The following is a 24,739-nucleotide window of genomic DNA, read 5'->3' on the forward strand; positions in this document are numbered from 1 at the left end:
TGTTCCAAATTAAAAAATGGATGCATCTTTCACCAAAAGTTGTTACAACATAAATAATTTTCATCATTCTGATGAAAACACAACAAATTTCCAGCCAGAACTAGTGTGCATTCCTGATGACTTCAAAAAGCATTCTCCATACATAGAGCTTGGAGAATGGTAATAAAAATAATGAAGGAACTAGAAGAGGAATCTCTGGGAAGAGACTGTTAAACATCATTTTTCGAGGAAGGAGAGAAGTATGATAAAACTGTACGAGCAATGAAAGTGTCAGTGGTGAATGGAGCGAAATCCAGTTGGCAGCCGGTCACAAGTGGAGTCCCCCAGGGCTTAGTTCTGGGGCCGGTCTTGTTTAATATATTTATCGATGATCTGGATGAGGGGATTGAGTGCTCCCTCAGTAAGTTTGCAGACGACACCAAGTTGGGCGGGAGTGTTGATCTGCTCGAGGGTCGGAAGGCTCTGCAGAGGGATCTGGACAGGCTGGATCGATGGGCCCAGGCCAATTGTATGAGGTTCAACAAGGCCAAGTGCCGGGTCCTGCACTTGGGTCACAACAACCCCATGCAATGCTACAGGCTTGGGGACGAGTGGCTAGAAAGCTGCCCCGCAGAAAAGGACCTGGGGGTGTTGATTGACAGCCAATGTATGAGTACTTTTTTGTTCCAAATGCTAAAATATACTAACACTGGTAGGAGACATAATCCAGAAAAGACAGGATGTTCCAATCATGGCTGAGTATCAGCTGCCCTTATTGATTTTAAAATAAAATAATAAATAATAAAACCAATATATTTTCCCATGGCTGTTATGTCAGGTATTGTAATATAACGATCACATCCTATGCCGTCTGTTATGTCATACACCAAGTCACTTGCTGAAGATACTGTGTGCTTGTGTTCACTTTCCCATTTGCCTCATCTACCTACACACATCCTTCTTTTTCATTCCAAAACATAACAACTGCCACAAACTTCTACAATAGGTTATGACATGCCAGTTGGAAGACTGAATGACACAGGAATGTCAACAAATAACTAAAAACAGAGAAGAGTAAACACACAATATAATATTTTTTTTTCTGTAAAAGAAGGGTTAAAAATATCGGTAAGAGAAGTCATTATCACTACAGATTATTGTGAAAAAAAAATATTTACTCAAATTGACATCTTGCGAGGGAAGAAACACTTCAGCAATAATGTCCTGAACAGCTCTAGTCAGTGCTGATTAAGAGTAAGGTCTGTTGTGAGACTCAGTTACATATAACAGCCAAGAGTGATTTAATGGAAAGAATGGACTAGAGGCATTCATTTGAGAACATAAATATAGTGCAAATCACTGAACTACAATTCAGAAGCAGATCGTGGCTTTTGTTTAGGAAAGCCTGCAGGCACTGCAACAGCCAATAGATGTTTGGGCAATCAGTCCAGTTAACTGCAGCATATATTTATACAGAATAGTAACTCTGAAGAACCCAGAAGAGTACTGGAAGAAGTTAAGAACTGATTTGGCTTTTAGCCTTGCTCAAAGATTTCTGCTTATCTTGAAGAACGCCTTACCAGGAAATCCTGGATTCATCTGCTTTGCAGGAGTGAGAGGTAATGCAGCTTTTTCTCCTCCAGGAATGATACTTGGATAATAGCAACCCTCATGCAGAAGCCAGGAGACTTCTACCACACCAGTGCTGCCTGGACCCCTCAGGTCTAATATACTGCAGATTAGAGGAGCTCCAGCCCATAGTTTCTTACAGTTCAGCTTGCATTTGGCATGAATCTTGCATGTTTTCTCTATATAGATTGGACCCTTGCCTGTCTTCAGTTTAAAACCTCAGTAAACCAATTTGTTAGGAAAGCTTTTTGCTCTCTATGCCCCCAGGCAGACCCAGGATTACAAGAATAGCAGGTTCTCATGAGACTTCCTGGTGTTTCAGCTTCATCTCAGCTCTGTTTCTGTAGCTCAGCTGTTAGGACTGAGCCCTGGCCAACTGGCTGTGCTGGAGGGGCTGCGTAGTCTTATCTCACCTCCCAGCTGCTATGCCTTCCACACTGCTCTGTGTCCAGATGTGGCCTGCACATCGCAGTGCAGAGAAGGGGAGTGTTCTGCACCTGCATCTGTACCTGTCCCTGGGAATGTCCATGTGATGCTCTGGCTGTGAAGGTTGCTTCCCTTCAGCTTCCCTTGGTCAGCTTTTTCATATTTTCAGCATGGACACAACGAGGAAAGTTCCTGGGGGCAGCTCAGAGCAGTGAATAACAGAGCTCAGCCTGGCTGCTCTTCTCCATGCTGAATCATCCTGTCTTTTCATGCCCTAGAAATTTCATCAGTCATCGGCCTTCACATTTCTTTCTCTCTCATGAACATGCAGCGTGTTTAATAGGTCCTGTATCTTCTTCCTCCTCAGCCTAGGCTCCAACGGTTGTTCAATATTCCCTTCCAATGAATGCTGGAAATTCAACTGGGCATTTAATGTCCATTCTGCCCACTTTGTTCTTTCCAAATTCCCTGTTTATTCCCAGTTCATATGTTGCCTTTCAGTCCTCCCTGAGCTTTGGACGACTCTTTACCTCTTGAAGCAATTCAAGATATTTGCCTCCTGCAAACCTATCAGCAATTGCAATTAGGAACAGGGAAATATTTCCAAACTTTTCTACCTAAGGTCCTCTCCGCAGTTATGATCCCACCACCATTCCTACTTCCATTCTCACAACAGCTAGATTAGGAACTATAGGGAAAAGGGAACAAGAGAAGGGGGGTACAAGAGAATGCCCATCAATTCACAGGCATTCAGACAAGAGAGGCTCGAGACCTTGCAGTCTCACCCTCTCTGAGGAACAATAGAGTTTCTAGTCATTCCTGCTCTGAGGCTTATAACTTGTATTTGTCTGGAGTGTATCTTCCGGGAAAGCATCCAGTTTGGATTTGAGGATATTAAGGGAAAGAGAATTCCCCACTTTGTTGGTCATTTTTTCTAGTGGTTCATCACTGTCTCTATCAAAAGTCAGCAGGTTAGTAACAGAGGGATCTGAGTCCTGATTTTGTAACCCGCGAGATAAGAGGAAGCTATCATGTCGTGTCTCTTTCAGCTGTGACTGTGCAAGTTCAGTGCTACAGCTCTGTTCTCACAGAGTGTGTCTCAAGGTTACTTATTTCCAGCTCTTTGGCTTGGTTGTTAACTCTCTGCTATCAATCATGCTCAGAGATATACAGGCTTTTTGTTTTCCATTAGATCAGATAAGTGTCACTGACTATGTTGTGGCAGACAAAGCTTTCTAGAAGAGAGGTTTGAAAAACCTCATACTGTGCTATCCAAATTATCCTAATTACCTAATTATCCTTATCACAGCAGCTAATTAGGCTGGCTATAAAGCTAAACCCATAAACAGACCACAGGCTATAAAAGCCTGCAGGCAGGAGAGCTGTTGCAGAGGGACTCAGAAGAATAAGTGGGTGCAGGAATGCTTTTATTTGAAGGTTTGTTGGAGGACAAGCGCCTGCAGAAAATAACCAGTAGCCTCTCAGCCTGTTAAGAGCACTGACAGGCTACAAAAGCCACCAGGAGTGTCAGCAAGACCATCATCTACAATTGTCCAATTGTAACAGCTTGCAAGGACAAGGCATGAAAATTGAAAACTATTCTTCCCCACCTGAGTCCCTTAAAAGCAGGCACAAAATGAATCACAGCCCTCTTCCTGAGAGCCTTCTCTTCCAAAAAACAGAAGAAAAGGCTGACTGGGCAGGCTATTAAAGGAACAAGTTCCTCAAGTCTTATCCTTTGACAGAGCAAAGATGCAAATAAATGGTGTCTGGACTAGGTCCCCTTGTGCATCAACACCTCTCTTGAAGGCCGTTTCAGTTCCCACCTACTAATGCAAAGGCATTTTTTCAAGGTGTGAAGTGTGTCAGAAAGGGTTTCCTGTCCTCCAAGACGAAAGCTTTCGCAGCAAGGTGAAAGTCAGTGGTATTATTTATTGCTCACTTCTGGCTCTCAGCGATGGTAGGTTTGGCTATTGGGGAGGCCATATGTAAACATTTTGATAGAGTGCAATGTCTGTCCCTTTTAGCAGCCATTCGGAAAGGGAAAGGGAGTCTGTCGCTGCGTCTGGCGCTCCCCCTTGCTTGGAAGAATTAGTTCCTTGTAAATAAAAGCCTGTGCTTTTTCCTGCTGAGGCAGGTCCCTATTGTCCGCTATTTGATTTCCTGTAAATGGACTTCCACTGCTCTTGGAACATTTAAATAGAAACCAGAAATAGTTCTGAGCAGGCTGTGTACACACAGTTTAATGGCAACCCAACTGAGTCATCTTTTTTTCATGAAGCTACCAGAGTTTGACTTCCCTCTCTCAAAGGCCCTGTCTGACTGGTTATAGCCATCACCTCATGTACATTTCCTGCCAGAGATAAATCAGAGCATGTAACCAAAACCAGGCAGAAACAGCAGGCAGCATCACAGAGAGCAAACACCTCACGAGCAAGGGGGGACGCTCCTGTGGAACTGATGGAGAGAAGCGCAGTCCTTGCTGAATGACAGCCCCAGGACACTGCCTGGAGCTTCCTCATCTCAGTGCTCAAGCTGTCCAGGGACATCTCCTAAGTAGCATCTGGTGGGAACATATCCCTGTTTATTAATGCAGTAGGATGGTTTCCTTCTGACGCAAACAAAAATCCTGGTTAAAACATAGTGCTTGTTCTTAGCAGAATTTATTATGTGTCTTTATTCCTTGCAGTGGTGTTTTTCCACGTGTGCAGCTTTCCCAGCTGGCACACACATTTTGAATACCAATTACACCCAGTAGCCTTTTTGACAGTCATAGTTACAGGTTCAAAGTGAGCTATCTCTGCTCTTGTAACCTTAATAGCCAAATATCAAGTAATAGCTCCAGAACGTGTAAGAATCGGAAAAAATGGTCTGTTTGCAAGTAATAAAATGCACATTGCCATGGGCCTCCCAGTTCATGCACCTGCTGGCACAGACACAGTCAGTAAAGGGAAGCTTGTAATAATATAAAAGGTTGGAATTCAGAGGACTTAAAGTCGAACAAATCATTGGAGAGTGAGGCTTGTATTGCAGAGAAATGAGCTTAAAAGGCCTACAAAGCCACAAATGTTGATTGTTTCTAGATTCTGCTCCATTTTACTAACTTGACGTGAATTAGCTGAGGTTACGAGGTTAATCTCTGCCATGTTTACCACTTTCCTAACTAAATAGAGGGGAACACAAGCAGAATGCATTCGGTTTCAGGGCTGCAGCACCGTTTCCGTGCCTCTTCTTGGGAGGTACTGGAAGCTCAGAATAGCCGGTGAGAATGCAGGGAGCGCAGCACCCTCCAGGCAGTACTCAGCACAGGGCTGGATTGCTCCTGGAGATTTTGACTGCAGGAAGCTTGGAGTTTTTCCTTGCACAAACCCAGATAGTTGGACAGCTATGTTTTCCAATGCTCGTGTCAGCTGAATCTCCTGCACTTGCTACAGACAAAGGACATTCTTGTAGGATTTTTCCTGATCAGAAAGATAGAAAATTTTAATGCAGATGAAGCTTTTCCAGTTTTCTATTTTTCACCTAAATCAACTGGCTTGAGGGATGTGTTGGGCGGATGGAGAAGGTGGGCTGGATGTAGCTGAGGTAGCAATCAAGCAAAGCGTAGCTCTCTTATCATCCTGCCCCTAGTTCCCCAGTCTGTGCCAGACTCCAGCTGTGTGAGCAATGACTGTTGGAGATTTTTCTTCTGGGATGTTTTCCCTGGGTAACTCATAGAGCAGGGAAAGAGCAAAGATGTTCAGCCCTGTCTGGATGTTCAATGAAGATAAGTAGCCATATGAGTTGTCTGGCCAGGAAAGAGAGGCTCTGCCTTGAGAAACTGTTCACGTAGTGGCCACGGACCTGTATTGCAAGGCCTATTCTAGCTTATTTCCCAGCATAATTGCTGTTGAAGCAGCCTACTTAGGCAAAAGAATTTTAGTCTTTTTTTTTTACCACGAAGTCCCAGTTCGTTTGAGGGATTGCTCTATCCCTGCAAACCCTTAATCAGATTATCCCCAGTTTCCATTCCCAGGCCTGCTCCAGGCCCGACCAGCTTTGAAGACAACTTCCCCAGCCACAGGCCTTGAGAGAATTCTGATTATTAAAATCAGCTTTTTGCTATAAGAGACGCCTAAGGAACCTCCTGAGCAAACAACCCCCGGAAGCAGGTCTAAGGATGTCATTGGAACTAAGGTGGAACAACAGTTTTATGAGGAAAGTTAGTGCCTCTTTAGTTAAATCTGCACCAACATTGTAATTTTCATAGCATAAAAATATTTGCCAAATCCAAGCAAAAAATAAAACTGAAAAAACTTTTATAAGGTCCAGTTCATTCATTTTATCATTTTCCAGACAAAACTAACACATTTTCAAGACCACTGTAATTTGTTTCCACTTTCATTTAAGTGTATTTGCAAATGAGGGGAAAGAAAACCTTGAAATGAAACTTGATTGCAGGGAACATTTCAAGAATTAATTTTTCTCTTTTATTTTTATACTACATTTGAAATGCTTTGGTTTCACCTGTGAATCAAAAAAAAGTGGTGGTTGTTGTTACAGCTCTGGGCCTGAGTCCATTAACCCATAGCTACATTTTTCAGTCTCTCAGTCCATCCCCTTACTCCTGTAATGGTTTTAAATGTGTTAAAACAATTTAACTCCTTTTTTTTTTCCTCAGAAAATGTTTCTAAAATACACAGGTGGATTTTAGAGCACTTAGAGACACAAGCAATTAAAGCTTTGCTGCAGGGCCAAACTGCTCCAAGGACACCCAAAGGAAAGCAGTTGGAGAGCAATAAATACACTCAGCACACATTTTTAGCAAGGGACTGAGGGATGATTCAGGGTCAGTAGTCATGACACAGCATCTGGATCCAACTCTTTCCTTCTAACACCAACTGCCCAGGAAAGCCCTACCTTACAGAGAGAGCCTGGGTCTGATGAAGACTTCTCATTCCCTTTTGAGGACTGCTCTATTTTTAAATTTCAGACCTTACCCTGAGTAACTTTGGAAATACAGCCTTCCCAGATGAGGAACTGAGGCAAACTAAAAGGAATATGAATCCAAACATTTCGATATCACATCATAATTTGAAGGAGTTAGGCGCATATCTCACTGATGTTTGCCAAAAAAATCCCAGTTTTGGAATCAAATTCTTGCTTTGCCTAAGGCATAGTGATTACCCAGACTATCTGTACAGACCTGGAGATTTTACAGCATTTTGGAAAAAATAGCTACGAAAAGAATGAGCATGTCTCTGGGTTGACTACAACACAGTTACCACCCTCTAATGTAATCTGCATTTGCAGGCTCAAAATGTCAGATATGATGAGGAGAGAGATAGCTGAGCACAAACAGGAAGGGCTTGAGTCCAAAAAGCTACCCACTGAACTCCTAACTTTCCCAGATATACCTCTGTTTTAACCTGGATCATTCAGCCCTTTTCTGTGGTTTGAGATCCCATCAGGAGGATGTTGGGGCACCATTGGAAAAGGCTCTGACCATCAATTTCTTCTGCTTGCGGGGTTTCCAACTCCGGCAAAAGGAGCAGGGTGAGTTCTCCTGACAGCTGCCTCCCCTGCTCTGGCTCTATGGAGGCGATGCAGGTTACCCTCTGCTCTTTCCTGTCAAATAGGGTTGTGCCCAGGCCGAGCCCGCCCTGCCCTAGTTGTATCCATCACAGTCTTACCTGTCACAGACAGAGCATTTATGACATTAGCATAAGTAATTTTTTTCTTATGAAGAACAGGATTTTGCAACCACCACCAGAGCTACAAGGAAAGCCTCAGCAAAGAAATACTCAAAAAACTCCAATGGCCAATTATTTCTGTGCGCGTATGAAACTCCAATTTTGGTTGACCACAAATCCGATTTGTATTTTCACGGGATCTAGGCCATTTCATGCAGTCCTGACCTCTGGGTGTCAATATTGATGTGCAGGGATATACAAAATGGCTTAAGTGTGTTGCAATAAAATGTTTACTAATGTGAAATGGAAATTACTCAAGGTGTGGAAGACTTCTACCCTGGAATGACATAAATGTATTGCAACAAGTTATTTGTTCTTTTTCCATTATACTTCTTAGACATAAATTTTCAAAGCTAAGTTAGCTTTGATGACTAGGTGGACCTATATTATTAGCAGCATAATGTCCAAAAGTATTGCACATTCAGCGTTGCTTTAATAAGGGTCCAAGTCAGGAGCTAGGGAACTCAATTTTAGGTTACCACTTTTCAAAACTTTTGGCTTCTATGTTAAAAAATAACATGTCAAGCAATACGATTCAACAACAGCTTAGAGCCTTGCTTGAATACAATGTCTCAGTGAAGTTAGCAGGACTGCTACACCAAGAAGGGTAACTGCATAAATAAATGAATATTGAAGGATGGGGCCAGGTTGCACAACCAGATTTGAGTGCCTTGGAACTCCTGTGTCTATAAAATGCTCAAAGCCTTTTTCCATCTGTGGATGTGTAGAGAGAAGTTGATCTATACTGACTGGAGACAAGGTGATGTTTTATACTGGACAGGCTAATGGAAGTCCAGACAAGAAATAGGCATCTTGTTTCACATATGTTTTCCTTTAATTATTGCAATACAAGATTTTGCTTTTCAAGGCAATTTCTGGGGTAAAGATTAGGAGATATTGTACATAATACGACTTATTCCTTGACTGGAATCCAATAGTCCCAAACTAATTTCCAGTCCTTAGAATAAGGTATTTCTCCTGGGGATGGCAATATCTGTGGTTTCAATCTCTCACATCCTACCCAACTGTTTCCTCATTACAGTCTCAGGTTTCTTTGTCACCACATAGTTTACACAGGCTCAGATTTAATCAGTAGCAAAACATTCATCAACATGAACTCATGCCATTTTTTTTTTCTCAAAAATACCTCCAAGCTCGCTAAATATTTGTCAAGTAAACATTTCCTAGACACAGAGAGCACTGCTGCCCACTTCCTTCTCCTTTAGGTCTATTGCAGGCTTTGGATTCTTCCCTAGGATTACAGTCATTGGTATTTTATTCCAACATGTAGAACATTTGATAGAAAGCCATCATGCCTCTAGGCTATAAGTTCACAAGTTGCAGATCCAGCTCTGGACATGGAAAGCCCTTCTGTAGTTAACTAACACTTTGTTTCAATATTAGGCTGTTTAGGCTATTTTCTCTCCAAAATTATAATTAACCTTCTCACTTGGCAAAATATTTACCTTGTGCTGTGCTTTATCGAAGAGAAAAAAATTATTATCTCATTTTCAGCTCCACAGTAAATGGATACTCCTACTTGAGCTCTCACAGTGATTTATGAACATAAATTAATTAAGACTTACAAGAGTACTGTGAGATAAAGAAATGCTATTCTCCGTCTCATGGTACAGGAAACCAAGGCACAGCTTCTGCCAAGATCACACACACAGTCGGTGCCAGTGCTAACGCACACACTCCTCCCCTGCTGTCACCTATCCTGTTTGCCATTTCAGCTCATTCCAGTATTGACTATTGCGTTTGTATTGTCAAGTTGCTTTTAAGCTAGGTGCTTGTTTATCATGAAGTGATGTTTCCAAGCAATTGCAGTGATGTCCACTCCACTCCCTCCCTTCCACCTCTGTTATGCTCATCTTCACTTTTTTTCTCAGGATTTTGAGGATTGCTGGTTTTAACAGTGCCATGCAACCACAGTACCTTGTGCCTGTTTCAGGCTGAAAGGAGATGGCACCCCAAGCCCTCACAGCTCCCATGCAGGGTGCAAACATCTGGAGCTTCAGGGGAATGTGGAAGATTCAACTGTGTTTTGCGTACAGAAAAACAGCTGTGGTGTCTATACTGCAAATTGTGGTTACAGTCTTCAAAATATCTCCAGTGTTTTCATATACAACACTAATGCCTTCTTCTCAGGAAAGATTATGTTCAGTTAAAGACCTCAGGCTCTGAAAAATGAGCTCTGGAAAAGCTCAGTGAAGTGGTTTAAGCTGTTACTGCCCATGGCTTTCTGCCCTGCCTCTGCACTGAAGTTTACAGGCCCTAGACAGCAGCGCAGAGTGTGCTTGTGCCACAGCTGCTCCAGTGGTTAGGCTGGTGCCTTGGTTTAAGTCCCCAAGGAGGAGGGTTTGCACTACAGCTGGGAATGGGAAGTGCTGAGGCGTGGGCACGTTGCATTTGGCTGACTGATGCAAGGACTGCATTCTCCAGTAAAGGCAAAATGGATGTGTTAGACCTCTTCTACTGCTTGGCTTTATAGTCCCTCAGTGCCAAGATTTCCACTTGTCAACAAAGCCTGCATTCCCACAGTCTGATCCACTGGCCACTTAATTCTCACTGAGGGGGATCCTAAAACTAGAGGCTAGTCTCTTGAATCCCAGAAGAGGCAAGGCACGCTTGGAAAACACTTCATACCAAGAAGTTCACACTCCAAATATCAAGTTATGTTTACTTTTCTTTTAGAGAAGAAAAGAGGCATCCTCCTCCCCTCCATTTATATACCTGGGAAGTGAATAGAGCAAGAGCTGAGACCCCTGAAATGGAATTCCTCTTCAGCCTGAGAAGACTCGAGCTTGTAGCACCCTCTAGCTCGGTGTACGCTCAGTGCACCAGGCCATGGACGAGCAGTGCGAGGAGGCAGGAGCTGAGCCCCTGCTCCAGAAGAAGTTTAAAAGTGTGTTTTGCACAGGCGTTTGGTGGTAGTGACTCTAACCTGAAACAGTTTGCCAGCCTTTGCAGTGAGGTGCAGAGAAGATCAGCGCTGTCATCTGGACTTCTGCTGTATTACATCCACTCCTGTTATAAGCTGAGCCCTGATGTTTACACCTGCCAGAGCTGCAGATCCAGCTGTGCATCAACAAAACCAGCTGGGGCCTTTCTGCTTCACTCCCCATCTGTCCTACCCATCGCTGCCAGCGGGATGAGAGCACAAGCAGCGCAGCAGGCTGCTGGGAGGCAGAGCTGAAGTCCCACCACTACCGGCTCAGAAGAACAGGCAGAACAGGGGGAGGAGAGGAAAGGCAAAGCAACCAGAGGCCAATAGCCTAACCAATGGCAAGGACCAAGGCAAGGCTGGCTTGGCCCTGGCAGCATCCTCCTCTGTCTCCATGTGGATCACACTGAAGCAGTGCAGTGTTTGGGGTGCATCCATGGGCTTCTCCTTCATGCCACAGTTGCATTGTGGCTACCAGAGCCAGTGTCGACCACACACCTGGAGCCATTGTGCAGAGGAACCATCCTGCAGCCATGGGTCCCCAGCACCAAAACTGGTACCAGTCTCGGCTCAGCTGGGTTCACAGCTTTTCCTGCAGTTCGTTGAAGGCAGTCTGCCTCATTGCCTTGTGAGTCATGAATAAATCCCAGGAGACCAGAGCATCTCATAGCAGCTGCTTAACAAGCTCCCCCCACTGCTAACCTTGCAGCCTGCCTGCTGTGAGACAGACAGACAGCTGTGCTGATACTCTTTGGAGGATGCTAATGATTCTGTAGGACCAAAGAGCTCAATCCAAATGAAAGTACCAGAAACCCCACAGTATTCTCACTTGGAGCAAAATCTTTTCTACAGAGAGAATTGGAAGTTCTCTACTAGAGCAAGTGTTTTCTTATTTTAGAAATTACATACAAACTTAGAGAGATGCTGAAACATAACAAGGCATAAATGATACTGAAATGGCTGCTTTGTGAAATCCTATAATGGGAAATTCTTTTACAAACCTTTTAAAATTGGCAAATGTTACTAACATTCCTCCAGGCAACACTTGGGCTATTATTTAAAATGGGATGTGTGGTGTCCCAGAGCGACTGTTCTCCTGAACTGCAAAGCATTCTGTAGGACCTGCGAAGTATGAAATGATTTAAGGAGGAAAGAGGGTTATGCAGTTCTGCTTTGTGTGGTTTCTACTACCTCTAAAGTAGTTTTAGAGGAGAGGGTGTTCTGGGCTGTAATTCAAACTGTTATAGATACTGTAAGGAACAGAAAAAATGGACAGATTAGAAGCACCTGATGAAAAACATTGTTACTTTCTCCATTTGCTGCCCTAAGCACACAAACATATTGTGTAGATTCACTTGGGTATTTATAGTAAATGCAACTGGACTTATTAAGGAGGCCTGAAGCAAGCTGTAAGTACAAGGGCTGGATTGTAGCAGTTTGTCTCACTCTGCAGAGCAGCCTCAGCACTCAGGATGGTGTGAATCAGCAACAAACTTAGCACACGCACAGGGACCTCTGCAGAGATGAGACCGTTTTTTCCATCTGCCCTGACTCCTATACAGCAGCGCAAGGACAAGCCATTAACTCGCTCATCTGTGAAAGACTCTGGGAGTTTTCTGCATTACCTGAACTTTCTGCTCCAGCATAGAAGTACCTCCTGTGTGATTTTCACAGTGAGAGGCAACTTTAACGCTGCAAAGTTTTTTCTTGTGGGTGGCTGGGAAATGGGGCTCATTTTTAAAGACGTCATTGCTGGTTTTCTTTTGGAGTTTGGAGAGCCTGACAGAAATACCTTGACCCCACTGCAAGCTTCAGAGGATCAACAAAAGGAGGGGGGACAGATTCCCTGATGGCAGAGAGAAGCCTCAGCACAGCACTGCATAAGAAGCTCAGTGTAAATTGACATTAGCCAGTCCAGAGCAGCTGCATGTGCTTAGCCCGGCTCAGGACCTGTCCCTTGGTGCAGAGGGTGACCCCATACAGGGGAAGGACAAAACGAAGTGTGGGTTTTAGAGCTTGCTGCCTGGGGGAAGTGGAGAAGCAGTGCTGGGCTGGCTGAGCTGCCTGGAGGATGCCCCTGCCCTCCCATGGCATCCTGATACCCTCTACCCCATCTCTGCCCAGCCAGGTGCCCGCAGGCCTTGTTCTGGGCATCTCTTGTAGGATGCTTATGCTCTTGGTTATGTGTTACACTCACTAAACCATTATGCTCAAAGAACAGCAAGGTTATGAAAACCCTGCATGTTTTTTTCTGCCATAATGGTCTGCTCAGAGCGTGATCTGGCAGTAGGAAGAAACCAAATGCACCAGCAGTCCTTTACTTGTAGGGGATGGCCTCCTGCAGCACAAAGGGACTGACCAAATGGCTTTTGAGGAGCTCAGCAGATGAATCTGGAAACATGTAGCCAAATGGATGAGAAATGTGCAGGTGAGGATTTGTCTTCAGCAGGGATTAAGTTTAGAGTAGAGAAATCCCAGAGATGTGTTAGGTACTGAGACAAGAGCTCAGGAGCACAGATCAGGGTAATCCAAACCTGAGGGAGAGAAGGTTTGAATATAATGATCACAAAGAGCAAATCCACGTTCCAGCACGGTGAGCATCTGTGGGGAAAGGGATCTTGGGGGCGAGGGAAGGCGGACAGCTGACAGGAACAGCAGATCGCAATACCCCTGGCCAGTGCTACAGGCTGAGCTTTCCTCTCCATACTGCAGCTATAGATCAGGGATGATGTGAAAAACAGTAGACTCACACCAGCCCACAAAGCAGTGCTAATGAAATCATATCCAGGCTGGGTGTATCCTGCTGGCCACCTCCCTGCGACAGCACTTGGAGCACTAGAGAAACAGAGATCAGCAAAGCTGTGCTGGTGAATGTGTCCGGCTGTGAAGGATGGGCTACACCTCCTGTCCAGGAAGAGAGGGGGTGGACCAGGGGCTCAGGGGTCCCCTGCCCCTCTTCCCAGGCAGAAGGGGCAGCCCTTTGTGACCCCCCCAGGCAGTCGTACAAGAAACATCACCTCCAGTCCTGGTGCAAATCCCACAAGGGGATTCTCCCCCCACTCTTGTTCCCCATCTGCCACCTCCCACCAACATGGCTCTGCTGGTGTCTTACAAAACATGCATATGGTTCAGGTGCCAGACTCTGAAGGGCTTCCAGGGTTTTTTGGGTAGAAAGCAAGAGCCTACAGAGAGGTAGTAAGTGCTGTGAAGCTCACAGTCTCTCTGGATGCAGCTTGAATGATGGTGAGTGCCTCCAGACTCTGGTCTCTCTTCTTTCCCTGGGGTGAGACTTGGCATCCATTCACTAGTAAAGACCAAAGGAAATTCATGGAGGCAACACAAGCTGAGATTCTTCCCATCTACTTGAAATTCCCTACCCGCTGGTAAACCTTCCTTTACATTGAAAATTTGTAAGAGAAGGATGCTACACAAATGTAGAGTATTTTGCCACTATCTTTGAGCAATGCCCTGAGTACCACAGTCTTGCTGTGTCAGGCAGGGACATCTCCAGGAAACATTTTGTAGCACATCTTGCAGCCAAACCACAGCAGTGGTGTTGAAAGACACAAAAAAATTTTCCCTTCCTCCAATTGGCCAAAACACAAAAAGGAGTGAGATTTGCAAATTGCCAAATTAAGCTCAGCCAGAGTCTGTGGCTGTTGTCATTAAGAAAAACCCTGCAATAAATGTTTACAAAAGCATTTCAGAAATAATGGCTCTCTGTAGAACTGGGTTGGGAAAGTCCAGCAGAACAGGTTTCAGCAGAAAAATGCTGATTTGTTGAAACTGCGGGGTTTGTGGAATTGCATGGATTTTGACAAACTTTTGTTGAACTACAGCAGCAATTGCCAAACTAAGGGCTGGGAGCCTGGTGGAAGTTCAAGCAGAAGTGAGGCTTGCGTCTGGATCTGGGGTCAAGAGTCTGGAAACTGCTGTACTGTAGGCAGATTTTGATGTTAAGATCCTTTGTGCCAGGGCAGCCCCTCTGTGCAGAGTGCCCTGGGGCATGGGGTGACAGGGCTCCAAGGCTCCCTGGCTACCGGAGCTGTAAGCCCTGGGATGAGTGGAGGGCTTTCAGATTTGCCGGAAATGCCTGGCTCTTGCTCTCAGAGAATGTATGTGGGTGTACACCTTGCAGATGCAACCGTCATAGAACAGAGCAAAAATTTTTTTAATGAACAACAAAAGCAGGAAAAAAAAGAATGGGGACAGCTTTGAAGGGATAAAAGCTATTATAGGACCTTGCTCTAATTCAGACAATAGGTTTCAGAAGAAACTAAAAGTGGGGAAATAAAATATTCGAACAAGTCAGAAGGAACCACTTCCACTTTTCGTTTGAGTTAGTGGGGTTTTTTTCCTACAGTGTTTTTTTCTAACAATCCCAACTTTTTTGAAAACTTTTCTAAACAGATTTTAAAAATGCAGTAAAATGATTTGGGGCTAAGACAGACTTTTTGAGTCAACCTGAAACAAAGAATGGCTTGGGCTCAGCTGCTGACTGATCAATCCATTTTCCCAAGCGCCCTTCCCTGCCAGGCGCTCCAGCACAAGCACCCGGGGCTGGCGTGCCTGGCCGTGGGGCAGGACGCATGGGAGCCCAAACAGCTCTGCTGTTCCCCTAGATCATCCCACCGCTTCACTGGCACCATGCTGGGCTGCTGCCCACCTGGAAGAGACCCAGCCGGGCTATGGGTACCTATACTGCCCAGGAAATGCTGTTTCCTTCACTCTCTGTCCCAGGGAAGAAATGGGGATGGACTGATGCTTTGGCTTGCTGAAACTGCCATTAGCATTTCAAGGGCATCACCTGAAAACCAATACTATCTTTAAAGAACTTTTGCTCCTGATTACAGGCTTTGGCATGTCCAGAGACACTGGCAGAAATCAGTGAAGTATGTATGTTCACACTCTGCAAGTCAGAGAGTTGCTTTATTGTACTGTGGAGCCCAGCCTCCCAGGCACTGTCGCTGGTGTATTAGAAGGTATTAATACGAAAAACTAATAACTTATATCTACAGGGGGGATTTTCACCCTGAAGTACAAAAAGTGAGCTATAACTGAATGAGTTATTGCAATCTCACATTCCTCAGCGTGGTAATTAGGAATTTTAGTGAGTCTATGGCTATATTAACCCCTGGGGACCAGCTCGTTCACTCTTGCATTACTAGCTGATAAATACCATGCTTGGTATTAAGCAGCACGAGAAGGGGCAAGGAAGGAGTAACCTCAGGAGGTTACCACAGCCCTCCAGGGTCATGCAGGAGCCCAGACCTGGCTCTGCTAGGTTTTGCTCATTCACTGCCATTCTTTTACTGTTTTCCCACCACTGCCTTTCCTAGTTAACCTGACCCTTCCCAACAGGGCACTGCAGCAAGTGTTCCCATAAATCCAGCTTGCCTTACCACATTTCCATTGTCTAGAATGGAATTGCTAGTTGCTGCGGAAACAAATTACTCAGGCACGAGTTGCTCAGGCTGAAACCAGATCTCATATGATGCTAGGTCTTCCCTAAGTCTTCCTAAATATCTTCTAAATTCTTGCATGCTACCAAGGGCTGACTACCACACCTGGAGATGGTGTGACTCTCTTGCCCACATCTCCTCTCTTGCACAGGACTCGCATGCTATTTGCAAACACCATCCTCGAGTCATGTCAAGCCTCTGGCAGAGCTAAGCCCTCTCAGCTGACTCCTGCCTCAGACCCCAGCCCCACTCCTGCCCTGCTGCAATATCTGCTGAGGGCTGCAGAGGCTCCTGGGCTGGAGCTTCCTGGGAGCTGTGAGAAGTGGGATGAAGGGAGGAGAAGCACAGTACACCTTGGCTGAAGTTATGGTGGATGTTTATGAAGTATGGAGCTGGAGCTGAAAATAGCTGCCCCACCATTGCATGTAGCTGCTCTGCCCAGTGTCCTTAGTTCAGATCATTCCTTCTGACTAAAAAGGACCTACCAAAGGATGCAGAAGAGAGCATCCTTTTTTCTGAGCTCTGCAATAAGGGAATTCTGTGGATCCCCTTTTCTCCCTCAGTTCACGACTCGGGCTTTCATAAAAGGACTGTGTACTTGTAATTATGAAACTTGAGACCCTGCTAACGCAGAGAGGAATAAAATCTGCTTGGAAATGACCAATCACCTTCCATGCCATGAAATGCAAAGACAACCTTTATGCATGGTCTTCTTAATCACTTTATAAAATATTTTTACAGAAAAACAGGTATTTTATTAAAAGTAAAAGGACTGCCTAAATGGTTCATAGAATCAGCTGTTAGTGAAAGTGACTGGATCTTTTTTTCTTTCAGCTAAATAAGGAATAGCCCACAAAATTTTTCTCTAGTGAGTCCATAAATAAAACTCAATTAGAGGAGATGGAATGGTGGAGCTGATCTTCTTTTTCACTTTTCAATTAAAGAAACGTCAGAGGAATGTGACTGCCAATAATATTTCACTAAGTTTTAGATGATCTCATAGCACCTTTAAAAAAAAGAGGAAGAGGAAAAGCTATGCTCCTAACTTGTTATTCATGAACTGAGTCAAAAAATAACAGACATTATAGTAACCCCTTGAGGCACCATCATTTGCTGCATTTATTAATTGTTAATATTGGTGGTGTTATACTAAGCTTATCAAGGTCCCACTGTTCAATGTGATGCAGAATCAAAGTGAAAGGCAGCTTTTGTTCTCAAGAACCTACAATACAAATTACAAAAGGTTCTATATATTTAGTATTTGTGCTGTTCTTATTTACATGGTAAGTGAATAAAATTGGCCTTGCTTATCCACAGCTGATTTTACCAGTGATTCTCAGCATGTCTTACATCTTTTTGTATGGAAGCCTGGGGCATAGCAGAAGTAGTTAAATCTTTCTCTGCCTCAGACTTCCCGGGATTTTAAGTAAGTCACTTAATCTCATGGTTCATCATTAGAAAAATGGGTAACACCTCTGCCCAGCTCAGAAAAGGTTTTGTGAGGATAAGTACAGCAAAGATGTTGGGATATCAATACTGTGATACTGAGTCACAAAGTACCAGACCGCAATTCACCCTTCTCCCAGGGGTGTCAGGTATGGGAAAACATAAGTGTACTGAAATGCTTACTTATGTGCAGAGCATTCAAAGGCCCATGCTCTTAAAATGTCATCATCCAGGGCATATTCCATAGAGGCCTTCTGAAACTAGGGGCTGGTAGGCTTCTTATTTTCCAGGTTATTATTGCAGCCATGAAGATTTGCAGGTAAGCTAAAATGGCTCTGCAGGCAGCAGAAGTGATGATGGCTGATTTCTATGGCTGCCTCAGCTGGCGAGGCAGGAGCACCACGGGAGGACCAACAGACCTGCCTGTGTGCAGAGGCTGGGCAGGCAGCTGCCAACAAAAAGCACGGCGGACAACCCAGTCCTACTTGTTCTTCCCTGGGGAGGGCTTTAACAAGATTCCTCTCTTTCCCTTCCTTGCCCAGTGTCGCAATGATCATACAAACTTAATAACTTTGAGACTTCATCCCTTCTCTCCAGTCTGCTAAGAGGTTTGAAAGTCATTAGGGAGGGGTTGAAAGGCAGATGGATAGGTGTGCTGATCCTGTAAGCCTGGCTTCCTTAGGAAACTAAGTTAAGAAATGTAAACTGCTATTCTCAGTGGTACTCTAATTCTGGCAGCTGAGATTTAAAAAAAACACTGTTACAAGGCTTGAGTGCTGACAACTCTGCAGTAAGCAACCTATCCAAAAACCTCATCTTTTTATTTTTCTTCTGAATCACAGGTATTCAGAGACACCTCAGCATCCGGATGCCAAACTCGTGACAACTTAAAGCTGATCAAGCCTTGAATATCGAGCACAGGGCTCACACAACTGGTCCCCCTTGTGCTCCCCACAGTCGGAGGCTTGCCCCATGCATTTGCAGCACAAGCGCCAGCTCCTGCCCCGCAGCCCCGCTCTGGCAGGCTGGTGGCCTCCCGGACCCGCTGGCCAGCCCTGCTGGGTGCCAGGACACGGAGGGGGAGTGACAGCTGCACTGCCCAGCGGCAGATATGCCTCTTCCAAAGAGTGGCTGGTACCACTTCAAAAAACTAATGCGGGGTGAACTCCTGAAAATGCTCTGTGCTGGCTGTCCTTCTAACACCCAGCTGGCCACCCCGCAGTGCTGCAAGGATCCACGCTGTAGCATAGCACTCCTCCTATGCAAAAAGAGTACCTAGCTATAGGATAGTTTTCCTGGCTTTGTTTCTTCCTTATCTCTTCCTCCAGCTTCTGAACATCACAAATTAACTCTGGGCCAGTCTGCAGCTCATCAGAGCATCTGCTGGTGGTCCAGGACTGCGCACCCGGTGTTTAGTCCCCAGACTGTGAAGGAAGCATCTGCTTGGGAGGGAGTTACCCCACTTTTGCCTCCAGAACAGCCCCGGCTGACAGTGTGTGAAGCTGGGCTGCATGGCATACCCTAGCCCTAACCAGAGGAGAGCATTGGCATAGAAATTCTTGTGTTGCCACCAAGTTTTTGTTTGGGACAATAGAGGCCTTTTGCCTGTGATCCTCAGCACTCTGGCTGTCCTCTTCCTGCCAAGAGAAGCTGCCAGCAGCGTCCTTCAAACACTGCCTTGTCCTCCTGTTCCTCTGAGGCTTGCACGGATCCCTCCAACATGACTGACCACCTCCTCCTTCAGGTGCTCTCTCAGCATCCGAGACCTTGTGCATAGCACAGGCAGTGCCCTGTTTCAGGCCCTCCTCAGGTGACAAACCCCCCTCCTGATGATGTGCTGAGCACAAAAGCTCTGTCCCCCTCATCAAAGTGAAACCCTGACTGTCCATATTGCAGTGCCCCCGGCCGCAGTGCTTGTGCCCCAGGTCCCAGGGAGCGCCTGGCACACGTCTGCCTGAGCACGCTCGTGCAGGAGTGCAGCACACGCTCGCATGGATGCTCCGGGCAACAGTCAGACTAGTCACAGCAAAACTTTGCTGGCAGAGCCCAAGGTTTGAAAGTTCTTTAGCAGAGGGACTAAGCATTCTCACTCTCCTTTTACACGCAGGAAACCTATCAGGAGCACATAGACCATATTGTCAACCTATGTCACAGCATTCACAGGGGAAAAGGAGTCGGTGGGGATGGGAGAAGGTAAGAGAAGGAGAGACTATGGAGAGAAAACGGTTTCAGGAATCACTATGATCTGTGATGCATTGATTAATGATACTGAATAAAAAGCCACATGTTCCATTTGTATAGAAAAATTCAGTGAATTAATGCAAAAAAAATGCAATACCCCAGAAAATTAGTCTTTTAGAGATCTGAACTGAACAAAGATACATCTGGTAATCTCTTTGTCATTGAAGTGTTGGCTACATTAAACCTTGTGTGTCCTCTTTATGTGTTTCCCACTATTGAGTGATTTCACTCTAAGAGCAGCAAATTGATATGCTGGATAGGTTATACGAATGGATTCCTTCCCAGACTTGCTGATATTGCCTGAAACTGAAGAATGCACAATACCAAGCTGCAAAACAGGACAGCAAGGTCAGGAACATCTGTGCAAAAATACAGCTGAAAATAATTAAATTTCTTGAGAAAAAAAGCAATTAATTTTGTCATATTCAGCTGAAAACCTAACTTATTTCCATTTGTAGCCACAGGTTTTTCCTAGTTTTCCAACCGAAAAACAATTGCTCAAGGCAGACACTTCATACAAATTCTCCAAATAACTGAGCCCTCCGTTTTCCTGGTGAGATTTGCAGCCCGCCCTAATGCACGTCACCTCCATGGCAGGTGCAGTACTTTTCTCTCCAGTGGCATCCAGTGGCAACTGCAGACTCCCGGGCACTGCAGGATCTGGCTCATCATTCAGTAGCAATTTGAAAAGGAGAGTATCATTTACTGTGTCCTGTGCAAGGCTCCCTGGAGCACCTGGGACTACCCAGCGACTGCAGGGCTGGCCTGACCCGAGCTGTCTCAGGAGACGTGAGGGGATCAGAGCACAAAGCCATGCAGCCCAAGGGAAGGGGGTACTAATAGGTTATACAAATGAAATGTTGCTGCCTCACTGAAACTTTAGAAGAGTAAAGGGAAGGTGTGGGAAGAGAAAAGTAAACACCCTCACTGCTCCTTCTTCTGAGCCTTACTGGGACAGCTTACCATAATAACAAACTAGGCTAACTGGGGGGTAAAAGGTGATCCTGGTGCTTCAGGCACACTGCTCATGCCAGTGGCTCCCAAGGTCAACTCTTTGCACCACACACAGGTGAGTTAGTGTCTGGTGGTCTCATATCTTGTGGTCTTCATACCGTCAGAGCAAAAGCTGTCTCTGGTTGTGGGATAAACCAGACTTGTTGGGGGAACTTGGCGGAGACTTCTGCCTCCCCACACCCACCTGTCCTTTGCACAGGCGCAGGGTGATAGCGGTACCTCACTGCACCACGTGCCACCTTCCAGTGACAGCCAAGAAGTGCTGCCCCCAAGAGATGGCCTGATCCTGCCTCTGGGCTGAGCTCTGCCCAGCGGTCAGTTCCCTTGTGCCAGGCACCCATCCCCATCCCTCACAGAAGCTGCTCTCACCCCCTCTCCTCAGGGAACACATTGCTCCAGCAGGGAAACAAAAAGAGCATTTCAAAGTATTTCCTTTCCTCAGAGTGCCGAGTCCTGAGAAATCGCAGCTGCTCCTGTCCTTGTGTCAGGGCACACTCCTAGACCAGTTGCTGCCATTTAAGGCACAGGAGATGTCCCTGGTGTGAGCCCATCCTCACAAAGCCCTGATGCACAGCAAAACCTCTGCAGCAGCAGCTATGAACAGCAAAAGAGAAACAAGTGCGGTAATTCCCTGGGGTGAAGAGGTGATATTTATCCAAGATCTCTGAGGGAAGCAAAGTGTGAAACAACAGAGGCATTGGCAGGCCCTTTGAAACAACATAGACTAGACAGCTCACAAGTTCCTGTTACCAAGCTGGGCTATTGCCTCTGCATCTGCCTGCGGAGAGGCTGCTGCAGTCATGGAGATACCCCTGCCTACCCATCAGCAAGGCTGTGTGGCACTGGAGTACTGGTCTGTCTTTCTTTGCCTTGAAAGGATGCTTTTCTGCTCTACTTCCATGCAAGATGGACCACAGAAACCATGGGGACATGTCTGAGGAGGATCTAAACTTAGCAGTCATGGAGGAGTTGTCAAGCATTGGAACAAGCTGCCCAGGGAAGTGGTTGTGTCACTATCCCCAGAGGTATTTAAAAGACATGTAGATGTAGTGCCTGGGGACATGGTTTAGTGGTGGACTTGGTAGTGTTAGGTTAATGGTTGGACTCGATGATCTTAAGGGTCTTTTCCAACCTAAATGGTTCTATGACTCTATGACTCTACAGGCTCTGCTGGGGCAAGTCTTGAGGCCTCTTTCAACAGCAGTACCTGTGCTGTCTGCACCTGCCTACCTCTGCACACAGATGTACATGGTAAAGTCTGCTGGGACCTGTGTGGATCTGAGGCCATTGCATCTGAAGTTCAATATAGTGCTTCCCCCTCCTGTGTTTTCCCCTCATGAAAGTTCACTCTTTTGCCCCACTTTCTTCCTTCTCTGACCCATTCCTTGGCCTCTGAAAAAATCATTGCTGTGCTTTCTCACATATTCACTAAATCACATCACACCTTCCTCAAGCCTGTACTCCAGACTCTCAGCCTGACCTCCAGGAGGTCCTCGTGGAAGCCTGCTTTGAACTCCTGCCTGCAGACAACCCGGTGACTTATACAGTATATTTATGGTGCAGATGTCCCTAATGTGCCTATATTGTCAGCGCGCTCTTAGGCTGAGCTCCTCAGGGACCCTCAGTATCTGAGAAGCACAGCATCCACAGGCACTTACAGCCATCAGAGAACTCAGTGGTCAAGCTGTTAACGGGGCATGCATAACACCAGATCTGACTTTCTCATAAGTACTCCTCCACAGCCATAGCGAACCCAAGGATCTAAGGTACCTTGCTATGACCGGACAGGACAGGACTTAGGCATCTTGATACTTTTGGGGCAGCATGATCAAAAATAAGGTTGAGGTCCTTCTTGCCCCATTTAAAGGCAACCAAGTCTGCTGTGAGTTTTGTACAGCCATGCAAGTGGCCTCCTGCAATTCTGCATGCTGGAGTCATCAAAAATCACATTGCTGCTTTATAGTACCCACCTCGGCAATCCAGCAGCCAGCTAGTTAATGCAGGAAACCTTGCAACCCAGAGGCTTCCAGGAAGTGCCAAGTGTCTTGCAGGCTGTGTGGCTGCTCCTGGGGAGTGATCTATGCTCTGCCCTGACCCTGGCCTTTTCCGTTCCATGATGCTGTGCTTTCAAGTTGCCCTAAGGAGGTCCTCCATGCTGGCCTTTGAAGAGAGTGCCGTGCTGCCCAGGTGGGATCTGCTCCCTGGCAGTGATGGAGCGGCATATCAGAGGCAAACAGCAGATCCTACTGTGCAAGGCTCTGCTCTCACTGCATTTCATGGTAGATCAAGCTGTCACATACAGACTGACAGGCTAAAGTGATTTATTGTGGTTATTTACAAAAGACTGGATTTTGTTAGGTGCATTAATAGCACGTATAAGTACAGAGCCCAGATGAGAGATGCATAAGGATTTGCCCACTGTGGCTAGGGAGCCATTCCAAAAACTCTCTAGGCAAAATAGTTTGCACTGGCAGATGATGTCTTTCATTCTCTCCCTTCCCTCCAGGGGAAGAGATACTTTCTGGCAGCATCAGCCTTCATTTTCTGACATTTTTCCTTATTAGAGGCTAAGGCTCACTGGAAACACAGAGCATCTACTCATCTGGGCTTGGACTGGTAATATTACAAGTTGAATTTGGCCATGATACCCATGAGCAAAATGCTTGCAGTTTCTCCTCCTGCAAGGCTATTCATGGGAAATTAAACTATGGGAAGCTCTCTGGGCACTGGCAGTTTGTTACACAGCTCTAAACTCCATCAGCCAACAGAAACATAGAAAAATGGAAGCAGATGGGATAAGCAGGGATCCCTTTTCATTTTTTTCCCCAGATTGTATTTGGACAAGGCAGTTTTGGTCAGGACCCGCATGCAGACTAGGACTGGGCACTAAGTTTCTTCCTGAAAGCCTGAAGATCACAGGAGAAACACCATTACCAGCAGCAAGCTGCAGAGGCCTGCTGCACATCTCCTTGAATTTAATCCCATATAAATCCTGGTGTGCAGAAAACAATGGGAGTTTGTCACTATTAGGGCTTAAGTCTCTAGTTGCTGGCATTAAAAGCCAGGAAGAAAGTTTTTGACATAACCTCTGAACTCCAAAGGGCTAAAGTTCAACTTGGATCAAAGAGGGGTCTCTAAAGAGCTCCATGCTACACAAGGAGGGTAGCATAAGGGTGCCATGTACCAATTGCATTGCCTCTCAGGAATGCCTTGCTTTCTGTTACTGCTTTTGTCCTCAAATAGCAGATCCAGGGTCTCAAAGCAGAATGTTGCATTGAAATACTAACAGAGGCTTTGCCAACTCCAACTTAATGGCCGGTTCAGAAATACACTCCTGTCTCAGGACAGGCAGGATTTGAAAGGGATTGTAAATGAAGTGGTGCCTACTAGAGTGGGAAGTCCCAAAGACCTGCAACTTGTCATAACTTAGTCCTCAGAGCACATACTGGGAGGACAAAACCACCGGGTGGGCAAGTAGATATGGCAGCTTCAATTGTACTGTTTGTGGCATCACCTGAATCCTCTTTCTAACACTCTGACTCCTTAACTCAACTGCTGGCTTCTTCTACACCGATGGAAAACCTCCAGCACTAAGCTGGGTGAAAAGCAAGGAGGATGCACTGAACACAAGTGTAAGATCCTTCTCTCCGATCCAATATCCTGTCCCAAAATGAAAGAGTGGAAATTAGATTTTGATTCTTACTGAATTACTGAACTTATGTAAAGCTTGGGCACTTGTTTAAAAACCTGAGAAGCCTAAAAGTGGGCATTGAGCTGTAGAAAACTTGACTTCTGTGGTTTGGGGGATGTTAAAATATTAGGATGTTCTCAGGACCACCAAGAAACCCCAGTGGCTGAAGAAG

The sequence above is a fragment of the Gavia stellata genome, chromosome 9 (genome assembly GCF_030936135.1).
Source record: "Gavia stellata isolate bGavSte3 chromosome 9, bGavSte3.hap2, whole genome shotgun sequence".
Lineage (NCBI taxonomy): Eukaryota > Metazoa > Chordata > Aves > Gaviiformes > Gaviidae > Gavia > Gavia stellata.